The following is a 14,232-nucleotide window of genomic DNA, read 5'->3' on the forward strand; positions in this document are numbered from 1 at the left end:
TGGTTCACAATTAGAGGCAGCTGTTTATCGTTGTCTCTGAATGGGGATCATATTTAGACTGCCATTTCCCCACTGTGTTTTGTGGTATCTTGTTTCGAGTTTGTGCGTTTGCACCTCTGATGTTATGGTTTGTTGTTTGTTTCTTTTTGTTCACACCAGAGCTTCCGGCGACGGTCCCAAGTCCAGAGCTTCCGGCGACGGTCCCCAGTCCAGAGCTTCCGGCGACGGTCCCCAGTCCAGAGCTTCCGCCGACGGTTCACAGTCCAGAGCTTCCGGCGACGGTTCACAGTCCAGAGCTTCCTGCGACGGTCCACAGTCCGGAACCTCCTGCGACGGTCCACAGTCCGGAACCTCCTGCGACGGTCCACAGTCCGGAACCTCCTGCGACGGTCCACAGTCCGGAACCTCCTGCGACGATCCACAGTCCGGAACCTCCTGCGACGGTCCACAGTCCGGAACCTCCTGCGGCGGTCCACAGTCCGGAACCTCCTGCGACGGTCCACAGTCCTGAACCTCCTGCGACGGTCAACGTTCCGGAGCCTCCAGCGGAGGTCAACGGTCCGGAGCTTCCAGGCACGGCGTCCAGTCCCGCTCCAAGGCCGGAGCCTTCCTCTGCGCCGATGCCCAGTCCTAGCATGGCGTCCAGTCCAGCTCCAAGGCCAGAGTCTTCTTCTGCGCCGGTGTCTAGCCCAGGCACGGCGGCCAATCCCGCTTCATGGCAGGAGCCTTCCTCTGCGCCGGTGCCCAGTCCAGGCATGGCGTCCAGTCCCGCTCCAAGGCCGGAGCCTTCCTCGGCGCCGGTGCCCAGTCCGGGTGCGGCGTTCAACCCAGCTCCATGGCCGCGGCCCTCCTCTGCGCCGAGACCCAGTCTGGGCACGGCGTTCTACCCAGCTCCATGGCCTGACCCGTGGTCTGGGCGGGGGCAAAGACCCGCACCAGAGCCGCCACCGTTGCTGGCGGATCTGCAAGTGTAGTGGGTACTTCGCCACGCACCGGAGCCGCCCCCGACGTTAGATGCCCACCCGGACCCTCCCCTATAGAGTCAGGTTTTGCGGCCAGAGTCCGCACCTTTGGGGGGGGGTACTGTCACGCCCTGACCATAGAGAGCCTTTTATTCTCTATGTTGGTTAGGTCGGGGTGTGACTAGGGGGGGTAATCTAGGTTGTTGTATGTCTATGTTGGCCTGGTATGGTTCCCAATCAGAGGCAGCTGTTTATCATTGTCTCTGAATGGGGATCATATTTAGGCAGACATTTCCCCACTGTGTTTTGTGGGATCTTGTTTTGACTTAATGCGTGTGCACCTCTGTTACGGTTTGTTGTTTGTTTCTTTTTGTTTTGTAAGTTTCACATCAAGAAAGATGTGGAACTCAGAGCACGCTGCGCCTTGGTCCGTCTCTACACACAGCCGTGACAGTCCTGCTAGCCATTCATAATGTAACGATTACTTTTGGGTGTCAGGGAAAATGTATGGAGTAAAAAGTACATGATTTTCCTTAGAAATGTAGTAAAGTAAAAGTTGTCAAAACTATAAATAGTAAAGTAGGGATAGGGGGCAGCATTTTCACTTTTGGATGAATAGCGTGCCCAAACTGAACTGCCTCCTACTTTGTCCCAGATGCTAATATATGCATATCATTATTAGTATTGGATAGAAAACACTCTGAGGTTTCTAAAACTGTTTGAATGATGTATGTGAGTATAACAGAACTCATATGGCAGACAAAAACCTGAGAAGAAATCCAAACAGGAAGTGAGAAATCGATTTTCAAAACAGTGCCTATTGAAGTCCCTGTTAGTTATGGATGTGCATGCACTTCCTAGGGCTTCCAGTAGATGTCACCGTCTTTAGATACTGGTTTTAGGATTCTACTATAAAGGAGGGGCTCATAGGAGCTCTTTTAGTGAGTGATCTGGCAGAGAGCCTCGGTTTCATGATGCGCGGTCACGAGAGAGTATGCTCTCGTTCCAATGCTTTTCTTCAGACAATGAAATTCTCCGATTGGAACCTTATTGATGATTAATGTTAAGAACATCCTAAATATGTTTTGCATACATCATTTGACTTGTTTCTACGACCTGTAACGGAACTTTTTGAGTTTTTGTCTGGAGGAAGTGCTCGTGCCTCATGAAGATGGATTACTGGGCTGAACATGCTAACAACAAGTGGCTAAATGATGGGCTTTATGGAACTTTATGGAACAAATCAGTCATTTATTGTCGAACTGGGATTCCTGGAAGTGCCTTCTGATGAAGATCATCAAAGGTAAGTGAATATTTATAGTGTTTTTTGTTGCTTCTGTTGACGCCAAATGGCGGCTAATTCTTTGGTTGTTTTGGGTTCTGAGCGCCGTTCTCAGATTATTCTTTTTCCGTAAAGTTTTTTTGAAATCTGACACAGCGGTTGCATAGAGGATAAGTCTATCTTTAATTATGTGAATAACACTTCCATCTTTTATCAATGTTTATTATGAGTATTTCTGCAAAATCACCGGATGTTTTGGAATCAAAACGTTACTGCACATAACGCGCCAATGTAAACTGAGATCTTTGGATATTGTGTATTGTGTAACATGAAGTCCTATGAGTGTCATCTGATGAAGATCATCAAAGGTTAGTGATCAATTTTATCTCTATTTCTGCTTTTTGTGACTCCTCTCTTTGGCTGGAAAAATGGCTGTGTTTTTCTGTGACTTGGCTCTGACGTAACATAATCGTTTGGTGTGCTTTCGTTGTAAAGCCTTTTTGAAATCAGACACTGTGGCTGGATTTACAACAAGTGTATCTTTAAAATTGTGTAAAATACTTGTATGTTTGAGGAATTTTAACTATGGGATTTCTGTTGTTTTGATTTTGGCGCCCTGCAGTTTCACTGGCTGTTTACGAGGTAGCTATCGTCCCACATACCCTAGTGAGGTTAAGAACTATCCACATTAAGTAACGTTAGCCTAGGCTTCTGTTTCAAATTGACTCCGCTATAATGTTTATAGGCCTATATTATTGTGATAAAAATAGACACTATTTGAGAATGACGAAGATGCGCATTACACTATACATAGCAACAACAAAAGCAATGGCATCTGGTCGAACTGTCACCTCACTATACCTTTCAGATATATTCTCAATAATTTTTATATTTTTCATTTTCCGTAGCCTGCTAGCGTCCACATAACGTTTCTTCATTGTATGGCTTCTATTCCCTGTACCCTCATAAACCGCAATTAAGTGGCAATCAATGTAGGAAAAAAATAATATGGATGGCCTTATTTGACAACAACAACCTCATATTTTGAGGCTGTGTATGAATGAAACTCCACCGCAGATGCTACTGTATTTCTACGTCTTCAGAGCACGATGGAGACAGCACGCACAGGAGCGTAGGCCTTTCTGTGGCTACCCGCTATAGCTCTGAGGGGAGAATTATGGGGTATAGAGGGTTATATATGCCACAATTAAGCATAGGCAACGTACCACCGTGTGGCTGTTGCCTACCATTGAATGTCTGACTGACATCAGAGCATCCTGACCGGTTGCATCACCGCAGAGGTATGGCAACTGCTCTGCATCTGACCATAAGGCGCTACAGAGGGTAGTGCGGTACTGCCCAGTACATCACTGGGGCCAAGCTTCCTGCCATCCAGGACCTATATAATAGGCGGTGTCAGAGGAAAGCCCAAAAAATTGTTAGAATCCAGTCACCCAAGTCAGACTGTTTTCTCTGCTGTCGAATGGCAAGCGGTATCGGAGCGTCAAATCTCAGACCAAAGGCCTCCTTAACAGCTTCTACCCCCAAGCCATAAAACTGCTGAACAATTAATATCAAATGGCCACCAGACTATTTACCCCTACCCATTTGTTTTGTACACTTCTGCTACATGCTGTTTATTATCTATGCATAGTCACTTTCCCCCTACCTACATGTACAAATTTCCTCGACTAACCTGTACCCCCGCACATTGACTCGGTACCGGTACCCGGTATGTAATTTTTTACTTTTGTTTATTTGGTAAATATTTTCTTAACTCTTCTTGAACTGTTTGTAAGTATGTATTTCACAGTAAGGTCTACACTTGTTGTATTCGGCGCGTGTGACAAATAAAGTTTGATTCGATTTTTGATTTGACATGGCATGATACCAACGCCTTACTAACGTCTGCGTGACGCCTGCGTGTTAATGAAAGTCATAAGGTGCATAGTTTCTAGGAATTAAATCTCAACCATAAATGTTAGAAACTTACCGTTTTCCCTGTGCAAGCTGACATTCCAAAGTAACCACCTTAAGCTATAGTGTAGCCTACGGCTTGTGCATTTCCTGTTATCGCTAATTGCCTAGAAAATATTATGTCCAATCTATAGGTAATCTGTTGTACCCTCAACACCTCATGGCATGTTATCTTATCTCGCTGTATACAGCTCTAAATGTTGTTAGCCAATTAGACTGTGTTGTTAATGGTTCCCAGTAGCCTACATCAGAAAACCAATAAGAGTTGTGTCTATGGCTTTCAGTCAAATAGAGTAGATCACAGGCTTTCCCAGAGGGTCTGTGCTATTCGGAATACTTGGGATGTCAAATCAAATCAAATTTTATTGGTCACATACAGGTGTTTAGCAGATGTTATTGCGGGTGTAGCGAAATGCTTGTGTTTCTATTTCCGGGAGTGCAGTAATATCTAATAAGTAATATCTGACAATTTCACAACATATACCCAATACACACAAATCTAAGTAAAGGAATGGAATTAAGAATATATACATATGGATGAGCAATGCCAGAGCAGCATAGACTAAGATACAGTAGAAAAGTATAGAATACAGTATATACAGTTGAAATTGGAAGTTTACACACACCTTAGTCAAATACATTTAAACTCAGTTTTTCACAACTCCTGACATTTAATTCTCGTAAATATTCACTGTCTTAGGTCAGTTAGGATCACCACTTTATTTTATTTTGCCACAACTTTGGAAGTATGCATGGGGTCAATGTGCATTCGGAAGACCCATTTGCGACCAAGCTATAACTTCCTGACTAATGTCTTGAGATGTTGCTTCAATATATCCACATCATTTTCCTTCTCATGTTGCCATCTATTTTGTGAAGTGCACCAGTCCCTCCTGCAGCAAAGCACCCCCACAACATGATGCTGCCACCCCGTGCTTCACGGTTGGGATGGTGTTCTTCGGCTTGCAAGCTTCCCCCTTTTTCCTCCAAACATAACAATGTTTGTATTCTGCCATATTCCCAGTCACCTGCCATGGTTAAATCCATGGTTTCTGGTTAGGTTAGGGTTAAATAGTCACAGTGGGTACAACATCTCCTATACACTTCCTGACAAACTCAGTTACCGTATCAGTATATTCGTCGATATTATTCTCGGAAGCTACCCGGAACATATCCCAGTCCGTGTAATCAAAACAATCTTGAAGCGTGGATTCCGATTGGTCAGACCAGCGTTGAATAGTTCTCATCACGGGTACTTCCTGTTTGAGTTTCTACCTATAGGAAGGGAGGAGTAAAATGGTGTCATGGTCAGATTTGCCAAAGGAAGGGCAGGGGAGGCCCTTGTAGGCATCCCGAAAGTTGGAGTAGCAGTGGTCAAGTGTTTTAGCAGCATAAGAACTACAGTTGATATGTTGATAGAACTTCGGCAGCCTTTTCCTCAAATTTGCTTTGTTAAAATCCCCAGCTACAATAAATGCTGCCTCAGGATATGTGGTTTCCAGTTTGCATAAAGTCCATTGAAGTTCTTTGAGGGCTATCGTGGTATCAGCTTGAGGGGGGATATACATGGCAGTGACTATAACCAAAGAAAATTATCTTGGGAGATAATACGGTCGGCATTTGATTGAGAGGCATTCTATGTCGGGTGAACAAACAGACTTGAGTTCCTGTATGTTATCACAATTACACCATGAGTTGTTAATCATGTATCGCCCTTCTTCTTCCCTGAGAGATATTTATTCCTGTCTGCGCAATGAACTGAGATCCCAACTGGATCCCAACCGACTCAGATAGTATATCCCAAGAGAGCCATGTTTTCGTGAAACAGAGTATGTTACAATCCCTGATGTCTCTCTGGAAAGAAACCCTCGCCCTGAGCTCATCAACTTTATTATCCAGAGACTGAATTTTAGCAAGTAATATACTCGGAAGCAGTGGGTGGTATGCGTGCCTCCTAAGTCGGACTAGAAGACCACTCTGAGTTGACTGAAATTGTTAGTGGATGGGTACGCTACTTCATTCAATGATTACGGTATTGTACATGGTAGATACAGAAGTAGCCTATAGTCTACAATAATAATGTCATTGAATGTGCTATAGTATAATTTATTTCATTGATGAATGAAATTGTAAATGGGGAGGGGTAGGGTACTTCATTCATTGAATACTAAATGTCTCGCTATCTCTGTGCGTATGATAATGAAGGCTTTTGAGCTGTTGGGCTATGTATGGCAAGGTCAAACTAATTTCGAAATCAATTTTTCTTTTAGTCAAAAATGGATGAGCCAGAGCAACCAATCAGCGTCACTGTAGCTATTTTACCCACCACCCACACTGCTCTCCCTTCACAAGCAACCACATCCTCTTCTCCTGCTCAATTAATTTGCCGCAACACTGAAAACGACTGTACATACAAACCTCTGTGCCCATCTCATTGCAACATGATCCATCCAAGGCCAAAGATGGACACCTAAAATATGAGAAATGTAAACAATATACTACAGTAGTGTGTGTGTGGAGTTACATTTACATTTAAGTCATTTAGCAGACGCTCTTATCCAGAGCGACTTACAAATTGGTGCATTCACCTTATGATATCCAGTGGAACAACCACTTTACAATAGTGCATCTAACTCTTTTAAGGGGGGGGGGGGTAGAAGGATTACTTTATCCTATCCTAGGTATTCCTTAAAGAGGTGGGGTTTCAGGTGTCTCCGGAAGGTGGTGATTGGGCTGGGCTGAGCGGGAACTGTACTTCCTCAGAGGTAGGGAGGCGAGCAGGCCAGAGGTGGATGAACGCAGTGCCCTTGTTTGGGTGTAGGGCCTGATCAGAGCCTGAAGGTACGGAGGTGCCGTTCCCCTCACAGCTCCGTAGGCAAGCACCATGGTCTTGTAGCGGATGCGAGCTTCAACTGGAAGCCAGTGGAGAGAGCGGAGTAGCGGGGTGACGTGAGAGAACTTGGGAAGGTTGAACACCAGACGGGCTGCGACGTTCTGGATGAGTTGTAGGGGTTTAATGGCACAGGCAGGGAGCCCAGCCAACAGCGAGTTGCAGTAATCCAGACGGGAGATGACAAGTGCCTGGATTAGGACCTGCGCCGCTTCCTGTTTGAGGCAGGGTCGTACTCTGCGAATGTTGTAGAGCATGAACCTACAGGAACGGGTCACCGCCTTGATGTTAGTTGAGAACGACAGGGTGTTGTCCAGGATCACGCCAAGGTTCTTAGCGCTCTGGGAGGAGGACACAATGGAGTTGTCAACCGTGATGGCGAGATCATGGAACGGGCAGTCCTTCCCCGGGAGGAAGAGCAGCTCCGTCTTGCCGAGGTTCAGCTTGAGGTGGTGATCCGTCATCCACACTGATATGTCTGCCAGACATGCAGAGATGCGATTCGCCACCTGGTTATCAGAAGGGGGAAAGGAGAAGATTAATTGTGTGTCGTCTGCATAGCAATGATAGGAGAGACCATGTGAGGATATGACAGAGCCAAGTGACTTGGTGTATAGCGAGAATAGGAGAGGGCCTAGAACAGAGCCCTGGGGGACACCAGTGGTGAGAGCACGTGGTGCGGAGACAGATTCTCGCCACGCCACCTGGTAGGAGCGACCTGTCAGGTAGGACGCAATCCAAGCGTGGGCCGCGCCGGAGATGCCCAACTCGGAGAGGGTGGAGAGGAGGATCTGATGGTTCACAGTATCAAAGGCAGCCGATAGGTCTAGAAGGATGAGAGCAGAGGAGAGAGAGTTAGCTTTAGCAGTGCGGAGCGCCTCCGTGACACAGAGAAGAGCAGTCTCAGTTGAATGACTAGTCTTGAAACCTGACTGATTTGGATCAAGAAGGTCATTCTGAGAGAGATAGTAGGAGAGCTGGCCAAGGACGGCACGTTCAAGAGTTTTGGAGAGAAAAGAAAGAAGGGATACTGGTCTGTAGTTGTTGACATCGGAGGGATCGAGTGTAGGTTTTTTCAGAAGGGGTGCAACTCTCGCTCTCTTGAAGACGGAAGGGACGTAGCCAGCGGTCAAGGATGAGTTGATGAGCGAGGTGAGGTAAGGGAGAAGGTCTCCGGAAATGGTCTGGAGAAGAGAGGAGGGGATAGGGTCAAGCGGGCAGGTTGTTGGGCGGCCGGCCGTCACAAGACGCGAGATTTCATCTGGAGAGAGAGGGGAGAAAGAGGTCAAAGCACAGGGTAGGGCAGTGTGAGCAGAACCAGCGGTGTCGTTTGACTTAGCAAACGAGGATCGGATGTCGTCGACCTTCTTTTCAAAGTTCCAAGAAAAGACATGAGAAGATGGTGAAGGATATAGTGATGAGAGTAAGAGCATATAAACTCGGCAAAAAAAGAAACTTCCCTTTTTTCAGGACCCTGTCTTTCGAAGATAATTCGTACAAATCCAAATATCTTCAATGTAAAGGGTTCTCACTGTTTCCCATGCTTGTTCAATGAACCATAAACAATTAACAAACATTCCCCTGTGGAACAGTCATTAAGACACTAACAGCTTACAGACAGTAGGCAATTAAGGTCACAGTTATGAAAACGTAGGACACTAAAGAGGCCTTTCTACTGACTCTGAAAAACATCAAAAGAAAGCTGCCCAGGGTCCCTGCTCATCTGCGTGAACATGCCTTAGGCATGCTGCAAGAAGGCATAAAATGTCTAGTGTTGATTCAGGAGTTAAATTAACTTAACATTCAGTTGTGTAATAGAACCCCTGTGTTAATAACCAGAGTTAATTTTTTTACCAGAATTTTTACCCTGTAGAGTAACTCTAAACCATGCCCTTCATCATTTTTTCCAGCATGCTCTATTGCAGGTTCATTTTCAGAATTGTTTGTTTCAATATCTGTTTTTGCATGTACCTTGATTGGCTGATTTTTAAAAGTATGCTACACAAAGATACATTTATATATAAAAATCCAATCAGTTAGCAGTTGGACTCTGTTAATGAGATTGTTCCAGTTTAGATTTAGGTCCGGGTTCCCCAACTGTCAGCCAGCGGGTTATATTATTTTGGACATAAGACTGTAAACACCAGCCTACAAAATGTTTGTAATTAAGTAATGTCCCCCTGACCATTCTTTCCAGAAAAAAATTGTCTTGTGGATCCCCTGGTATATACAGTACCAGTCAAAAGTTTGGACACCTACTCATTCAAGATATATATATTTTTTCTATTTTCTACATTGTATAATAGTGAAGAAATCAAAACTATGAAAGAACTCATGAATCATGTAGTTACCAAAAGTGTTAAACAAATCAAAATATATTTGAAATTCTTCAAATAGCCACCCTTTGCCTTCATGACAGCTTTGCACACTCCTGGCATTCTCTCAACCAGCTTCATGATGTGGAATGCATTTCATTTTACAGGTGTGCCTTGTTAAAAGCTAATTTGTGGAATTGCTTTAAGTCTTAATGCGTTTGAGCCAATCAGTTGTGTTGTGACAAGGTAGGGGTGTATACAGAAGATCAGCTCAAATAAGCAAAGAGAAATGACCGTCCATTACTTTAAGACACGAAGGTCAGTCAATCCGGAACATTTCAAGAACTTTCTTCAAGTGCGGTCGCAAAAAAACCTCAAGCACTATGATGAAACTGGCTCTCATGAGGACCGCCACAGGAAAGGAAGACCCAGAGTTACCTCTGCGGAAACAGTAAAATTAAAGAAACCTGCGAATGAGTCGGTGTCCAAACTTTTGACTGGTACTGTATATACAGAAAATATTTAAAGTCAGTTCCAATACCATATTTACATGTGCAGGCTTGATGTGGCCTGTAAACCAGGAGTTTTCTAACACCACCGTGTTAGGGTTTAACTAAGCCCTCAGAAATAAAATACTTTTGACATGTAATGTATTGTCAGAGGTTAATTTTAAAGGCTTCTAGGAAAAACCCTTCAAGGATAAAGGGGTTCTTTTGTAGAACTGTTCATAGAAGGTTGTGTCCAGAACCCTTCAAAGATAAGATTTCTTGGTAGAATCATTCATAGAAGATTCTGGGAAGAACTCTTTAAAGAGAAAAGGGTTCTAGGTAGAACCATTTACAGGGGGTTCTATGAAAAACCCTAGGGGGTTCTAATTAGAACCCTTTGCAGAGGGTTCCACCTAACACCAAAAAGGGTTTCCTGTATGTTCTACTTAGCATCACTTCTTTTTTTCTCATTTTTTTCCTAAGTGTACCTTCAAGTGTTAATTGGGCTGACTTTGTCTAGTGCTATAGCGAAATAAAGCTATGTATCATTGGCATAGCAATGAAAATGTACACGTTTCCGAATGATAATACCAAGGGGTAACGTGTTAACCTTGAGGCACACCACATGAGCTCAGTAATTTCAGACACATTTTCACCTAGAGCAACAAAATATTATCTATTTGTCCTAACCCAGTTCAGTACTGAGCCGGACAGGCCAACCCGATTCTGGAGTCTGTTCAGGAGGATAACGTGATCTACTGTGTCGAAGTATGCATTTTTTTTTTTAGCATCGGTGTTCATTCTATGGTCATTTACCACGTTGACTAGTGCAGTCTCGGCTGTGGTGGGCCCAAAAACCAGATAGTAAAAATAGCATTTTTAGTAGTAATTGTATAATAGTAATTGTTTTTAAACAATTTCTCAAGAATTTTGCCTAAAAAAGGAGGTTTAGGAATTGGTCTAATTGTTGAACTGAAGGATCTAGTGTGATTTTCTTAGGGGTTTCACTAAGACAGCTGGAAAAGTGCATGTGAACTGGGAATTGACAAGTTTGTACCTCATCTACACAGTAAATGTTTTGCATATGCTATGGAAATTTGATTTACTGTACATAAAGACATTGTGCAGTTTTTGCCTGTTCATTCAAATTCAACTAGTAAATTAAACCAATAACAGCAGTGTACACTGTCCTAAGTGTCTCTAGTCTTGTCTGCCACTTCCTGCGCTTACGAATAAGCACTACAGCCCAATGTGGGCAGAGAAGTACAGCTGCAACCACCCTCAAGTTGCCAAGTTATGTCCTGCCTCTTGCAAGTGTAACAACTGATCACCTGACCTGAGACACCATGAGATACACTCACCTGTCAACTTAATGAATTAAATCATGATCATTTCACTTCCATCAATATAGCTGTAAGCAAGGCTGTATACAAGCCTCGTCTACCCTCTCTACATAACACTTACCATTGGCAGACATTTTGTTCTGTTCTCAAATTAGACGAGAAACATTTTAGTTTGATTCTTGTGTGATTGGGTTGAGGGATTCTCTTGGTGAACAGTACTGTGCATCATACTGACTTGGCAAATACATACATGTTGACTCAAGCGTCAAACTAAAAGTACACTTTTATTTTTTTTACAACTTCATTCATGAGAAGGAAAAAAACATGTATCAAGGGCATTATTAGTTTGCAAGATTATGCAAAGACACATGCAGCCACTTTACAAGGACACAGCTATGTGATAAAATGACTTGCTTTGGTATAAAGCTGAGGGAGGGGGATGGAGAAATGTAACCCTTCGCAACTGACAGTCCATAAGATCAACCTGATAGTTTAACATATTTGGAGGCAATACAATGTTTGTTTACCAAGACTCAAATGATATCATAATACAACCTTTGGGGTATGATGTGATACTAAACTCAGGACACGTTTTAAAAGCTACGTTCTCAAAGAAAACATAGGTATTCATTGAAAATACCATTGGACAGCAGTAAATATCCCAGAGTGTGCTTTTTAAAATAGAGGTGCAATGTTGTTCATTGGCCCAGAGAGGTCAATATTGTACAAGGTGAACTTGTTTGAATTTTTTTAAAGAAGTTACAATGATTTCAAGGAAAACCAAATTGAGTCATTTAATGTGTTTATTTTTAAATGGTGTGGTTCTTCCTCTATACATTGTACACTTAGTATTGTCAGCCAATCACTATGCTCATAAATGGCATAGATGGTATGAACATAAGTTTAAAGTATAGCTGTTGGGTGACTTGGTTGAGTGATTCTCCTGGGGGCCAATTCCTACTTAGGAATGTATTGCTTTCCTATGCACTTCTCAGTATTTGGTATTCAGGCTTACTTTATTGTCACATAACGTGCTCTGCAGGTGTGGCTACCTTGGGCGCTCTGAATACATTTTATTCAACCGCTGAAAACGCTCCAACTTGCTGGCCAACAGATTTTCTTGCGTAGTTTTCATTCAATAGGGTTTTCAGTACATTTATCTTAAGCCATCCCTTTAATTAAATACGGTGTACTTTTTTGTTAGAATTTTTGTCCACAGACTAGAATATATTGAGGAAAATGTGTTCAAAATATTAGCTTTCTTTCATTGATCCCTATCTAAATACATGCATATTTGTTTCCGTTTCAGCACCAATTGGTCTGGTCTTGTAGATTATTTCGGTTTAGGAAAGTATTTGTTGAATCATTAACAGGTTTGGAAGAGCCTTTGCGCACGAAAGGAAAAACGGTGGTTTGATGCATTCTGAAAATGAGTATTTTTCTATATTATCAAGCGTTACTAATGATCCTCAGCAACAACCACACGTCCGTGATGGCATCTACAGAGGAAGCAAATGAAGGTATACAAAACAATGTGATTAAATGGAATGATAAGGTAGACTATACCAACTGAAGGGAACTAATATTAAATTGGCAGTTGAATATCTGCGGTTATTAGGCTTTCTGACGGTCGATACTGATAGTGGCTAATATTTAACATAATAGGAGACAGAAATCCAGGGTTACCTATAATTAAGACATACAAGATTGAAAGTTTAAACGTCGTACAATATAAATTCTGCATAATAGCACAGCATTTCATAAACTTTACTGTGGGGAATGTTGATATGCTTCAGTTTGCTGCCATATGACTGGTTTCACGTTCATCTCCAGCGATTTATAAGGTAAAACAGATCTAAAAGTTGGATTTATATTTACAATTCCCTTATCCAAACGGATTACTCCTTTACCTAGCTCTTATCAATAGCTCTTATCAGTTGTAAATGTACAGTGCATGGAGAATACTTAATTTTTTCCCGATAGAAATAACACCACAGGCTTTTTCCACTTGGAACCATAGGTTCGCTCGACCTTATTCGTGGTTTCCTCACAAGTAAAGATGGGGGAATTAAGGAATATATGGCATATCTCTAGACACGCCTTCATTTATTAGATATCCACCCCAAAAGAATAGCGGGTGAATTGCATGCTATTCAGTTCAAGGTCAGAATAGAAAGAAGTGCATATAAACTGAATTAAGTTCCATTTACGCACACTTTACTCAAGTCGGGAATTAGCCCATTGCTGAACAGTACTGTGAATCACGATGACTTGGAACTTTGACATATCTACTCGATATGTACATTCCCATAGTTTCCTTCCAAATGAAAGAAATTCCACATATGTTGATTATGTCAGCATAAATTATCAGTTTTGATAGGTTGATCTTTCAAACACCTATATACACATACCATACATCAAATCAAATGTTATTTGTCATATACACGTGTTTAGCAGATGTTATTGCGGGTGTAGCGAAATGCTTGTTTCTAGCTGTAACCGTGCAGTAATCAATTTCACGACAATACACAAATCTAAAGGAATGGAATTAAGAATAAATACATATTGGGCGAGCAATGTCAGAGCGGCATAGACTTAGATACAGTAGGGTAGAATACAGTGTATACATGTGAGATGAGTAATGCAAAATATGTAAACATTCTTAAAGTGACCAGTGTTACATTATTAAAGTGGCCAGTGATTCCAAGTATGTGTGTATATAGGGCAGCAGCCTCTAATGTGCTAGTGATGGCTATTTAACAGTCTGATGGCCTTGGGATAGAATCTGTTTTTCAATCTCTCGGTCCCAGCTTTGATGCACCTGTACTGACCTCGCCTTCTGGATGATCAGTGGCTCGGGTAGTTGTTGTCCTTGATGATCTTTTAGGCTTCGGGTGCTTTAGGTACCCCCAGTGATGTTGGGCAGACTGCACCACCCTCTGGAGACATATTGTATGTGTTATCACAGTCTTTTC

This window comes from Salvelinus namaycush, unplaced genomic scaffold, assembly GCF_016432855.1.
Source record: "Salvelinus namaycush isolate Seneca unplaced genomic scaffold, SaNama_1.0 Scaffold393, whole genome shotgun sequence".
NCBI classification, from domain to species: Eukaryota; Metazoa; Chordata; class Actinopteri; order Salmoniformes; family Salmonidae; genus Salvelinus; species Salvelinus namaycush.